Genomic DNA, 4,791 nt, shown 5'->3' on the forward strand with positions numbered 1-4,791 from the left:
TTGAAATCAAATTTGTAACTATCTATATAAATTACAATAGTAGTAAAAAATATACTGTTTTCCTGAATAACTAAAACCACGCAACTATAAATTAGGCCCAAAATAAAAATATCAAACATAAAAGTTTAAATTTTAAATTAGTTTTAATAAGAGTTGTTCATCCGTGTTAAAATATTCATCAAACCGATCTCATTCTAAAGCGAACAATTGAACAACTTTGATTGAACTCAGTCATTCCGGTGTCAGAATATAAAAGTAAATGGTTGATCCTATTTGAATCAGTAGGAAATGTTTGTGATAAAACAAAAGATAAAGAATGTTTTAGAAGTATTTGAAGCCTAGCCGGGTTAGCTCATAGTACAGTTAAAAACTAACTATAAAGGAACTATTGAGAATTATTAAAATTACAAAGCACCATAGACATTTTGATAAGTTGCAATCAGTTTGGTATTCGGGCAAATATTTTGGTATGGTAAATACTCTTCCATGGATGTTACCTCTGCTCGTCCATATAGGCATGAAAAGCATGTGTGAGGAAAATGAATCAAGAAAATCAAAAGAGTGAGTCGATGCAACACAAGAATCAGCTGTTGTAATAAATATGAAATGGTGTACTCGGGTCTCGAACCCGCGAGCCTGAACCCCAACCCCTGCCACAGAAGTGTCTTACGTACTAAAACATTTAAATTCATAAAGGCCAGATTTCGATTTCGAAATGTACCTAGACTTTTAGCTCCGAAAATAACCTACGGATCGTCCTATAAGTCTGAAAGTATTTAGAGCTTCAGAAAGTTCAGGCTATTGTGGGTTTTATAGTATATTTCGTACCTAGGGCCGAAAGTGAGGTTTTGCCGGCTCGAGATCGTTTTTTAAGTTCGAGACGAAGTCGAGAACTTAAACCGATCGAGAGCTGCAAAACCCTTTCGGCCCGTGGTACGAACGCTATTTTTCACCACACTATACAAAATTAATTGAGAAAATTAACTATATTTTTTCACGAAAAAATCTAACGCAGTTATAAAGTAGCTTTGGTACGTGCTGGAAGGTTTTTGTTTTGCCTAATTGTAGTTTGCAAACAATATTAATAATTTAGATATTTAATCATCGATTACTTTGAAAAACTAGAAAATTTGCCATTAAGTTTATTATTAATAGATCACATATTTTCATAAGCAAATATTTTTATTATTTTCACACTGGAGGAGGCATACTAACTTACATAAAAAATTAACAAAAAATATAAAACTATTGTAGCCTCGCAATACACTTTAGTCTTTGCCAATATAAAAGTTAAATGTACAGTTATTATTGTTGGAAAACACGAATCCTTTAGTTGATTCAACCACTTTCTTTTCAGAGGTTAAGCTTACATTCACATTAGGCCTATGGCTTTGATTTAGATTCAGTTCCTGACTCTCAAAAATGTCATCGATGGTAAAGAAGTGGTCAGGGTTGTTTTCTTTATCCACCTCCTCCTCCACTTTTGTATCTTGCTTGAGCACGATTGTATTTGATGTTGCAGTGTGAGATGGTATATCGGCATTTTTAAAAAGCTTTTTGGCAACTTCAACCTTTTTTGCAATCGAATCTTCGACATAGCCCTCAGCAACTGACGACGATTTCCAGCCTCCGTGTCTTTTTAGGGTTAACAAATCGCCCCCTCCCTCGACCAACATTGAAGCAGACGTTCTGCGTAGGGCGTGTCCGGTGTAGCTTTCAGGGTTGTCTAGTCCAAGGTACTGAGCTACTCTCTTAGGTACGTTAGCTAAAGTATTTTTACCAACATTTTGGGACGTACACTTCCCCTGTTTGTACCCAATAAAAAATCTCTTACTGGACATATTAGGTGGCCGCAGATTTAGGTATTTGCGAACTAATTCACAAGGGCTGAAAGGGCATTCCTCGTCGATAACTGTAAAAATCCTCTTCGAGTGGGTTTTGCCTTCCTTGAGAAAAACTGTAAGGAAGCTGCCGTTATCTTTGATGTCATCTACATTAAGATGTAAAAGATCGTCTCGTCGGCATGCTCCGAAAACTCCTATTGCAAGGACAACTTTTGTCAACAGCCACTCCTTGTCTGGAGCTTCAGTCATGAACTTGGACACTTCATTAGATGTGAGCACGTTGGACTTTTTAGGGGCATAACCAACGGATTGCCGTTTCAAAAAGGCGATACTTTTAGGAAAACTTGACACATCTATATTATGCCTCAGTTTGACGCAGCTCTTAATCATAGAGTATTTACACCACAGGGTGCTAGGTTTGTTGAATTTGGAGAGTTTTGATAAGTAGACTAGAAAGATTTCGTCACTTACGTCTGAAGTCGGGACATTCTCTTCTCGAAGCCAATCCTCAAACTTACGATATTCATCGTTATATCGGCACTTTGATTTTTGTGGCAATAAGTCTTCAGTAATTTCTTCAGCTTTTCGTTTTAACGAATCAGGTATCTTTGCCATTTTCTTCAACACAACTCTAACATAAGTCAATAACGTTTAGAAGGAACATAAAACATAATAATAAATAGTTGCTAGGCAACGGTGATACTGATAGTGTATTTAATATGCATTCGTGTTTTAATAAGAAAGTAAGCTGACAGCTGATTTTGCGGCCCCGGCCTGTAAAAACCTGCTCGGTCCCCAAATTGTGGACAGCTGGCATCGCCAGCAAAACGTAACTTTCGGCCACCAATTAACGTATGTAATACAGCCAAAAACATGATAGTGTGGTGAAAAATTAATTACAGTCCGACCTAGTAAGTTACTCAAGCAGTTGCATCATATACTTAACACGACTGAAACATCCACCACACTCTTAACCTTTTTTATTGTAGTATAACATGTTTTAGATAATTAAAGGATTCCCAATTCCGTCAATTTTATTGAGAGTTGACTTAATCAAAAAGTACACATTTGATTACTTAATGCAATAGTGGATTATTTATAAAATCAACATGTAGTTAATTTTTTCTATTAATTGACACATTGAAAAATAAAATTTTTCAATACCTGACTTATAGGTAACATTTTATTTCAAATTCATATAAAGTACGAAAGTTAACCAAACAACAGAAAATAACACTTGAGAGAAATGTTGATTATACACATTGTATTTTCAATTATTAAATGGTAAGGTAACGGGTAATTGCATTGGGAATAAGGATTTTTAAACATTTACTTCATCATTTCAAGCTGTAACCAAAACTACATGATAATTTGATAAACATTACAAACAATTTGTTGTCGAGTCTTGCTAAGAAATGGAAGTACTTTATCAATGAAACAGACCTTGTAAACATATTTTAAATACAAATATAAATTCCGGCTTTGCTTTGGAAGTAGTATGTCCTGCATTGAACTATTTAAACTTGTCTATATGTTTAGTTGTAAACAAAGTAATCGAGTTTGATCCAATGACGACGGACAGCGCCACTGTTCCGAAACTACGATCACTAAGAAAGTGATACGATTTCTTAATAATCTGAGAGGTCTTTGCACATCTACGTGAAAATACCTTTAATTTGACAATTCAAACGTTAAAATCCGGCCAGCTGTTATGGAGTTATGAGCTTGCGTATTAGGTATTCGATTCTGCATCGGAGCTATAGGACGCAACGCTGTCATCCCATCGATTGACCCATTACACTGTATGGATGATTGATTAGGCTGTTGAAATATAAATGTTGATAAAAAATATTATGCTCCAGCAATGATTTTTAATGATGTATCGTTAATATACAAACTGATTAAACTCTAATAGGCTAAGTGATTAAGGAAACCGGATCCGTAGAATACCGATCAAACTTAGACCTACAACACATGCTCTGGCTGAGCCTGCGAAGACACCACGTTGAGTCTACTTTACAATAAATGCTCAACAATACTAAACCTCATAGATATCTATGCAACAATAAATGTTATCTGGTCGGTAATAAAGTTAAGTAAACAGGTATACCAACATATGAGCTGGTTTTGTCGTTAAAAGTGTCTCACTGAAGTTGTAATAATTTAGGTTGTGTTTAGAAAAACAACACCCTGTATTTTCATACACATCTCACATTCATCACACTAACTAGTAACAGCATACCTACATTTACGGTCAATACTATACGTACATGCTACAAATAACCTACACTTCTTATATTACCATAAGAATAAAACCTTTCACCCTAAGCGTATCAATAGTTTATTACATGTGATCTTCTGTTCGAATGCTTTATTATAACCTGAACTTACGTGTGTATTATACAGCAGATCGTCGCATTAGATTCACACTACACGAATATTGTTTTTCAATTGCCATTATTCTCACATGCCAAAAACAGCCTGACTTTATTTTCTCGGCCGTCATTGTTTAGAATACCTCGCTTTGCAGGATATAGACATAATGATTATGAATTGTTTTAGTAGTCAAATGTAGTCCACTCCTTCAAATGTAAAGGTTGTTTGTTTGGTGCCGGCCTAGGTCGAGTCTAGACCCAAATACAATTATCATTAGACCATCGGTTAATGATTCATACTATTTTAAAACGTTTTTATTAGCTCGCTTTCCTACAAATTTTTATATCAATTTTAAACTAAGTTCCCCATGAGCTAGAGACTTGAAACTTGAAACATAGCTCACAATAAATGGATGACAATGCAATATTATATCATTTAATTTTCATATTTCCCTTGTGCTACGCCCCTTTGGCTTCCAAATTTTCCATGTTTACATTTTAAATGAATGTAAACATATAAATGAATTTAAGTAAGCTGTAAAAATACTTAAATTTGACAGTTAGAAGAGCAG

Source organism: Macrosteles quadrilineatus, unplaced genomic scaffold, assembly GCF_028750875.1.
Source record: "Macrosteles quadrilineatus isolate MER2022 unplaced genomic scaffold, UCM_ALF_1.0 Scaffold_3__2_contigs__length_128488019, whole genome shotgun sequence".
Lineage (NCBI taxonomy): Eukaryota > Metazoa > Arthropoda > Insecta > Hemiptera > Cicadellidae > Macrosteles > Macrosteles quadrilineatus.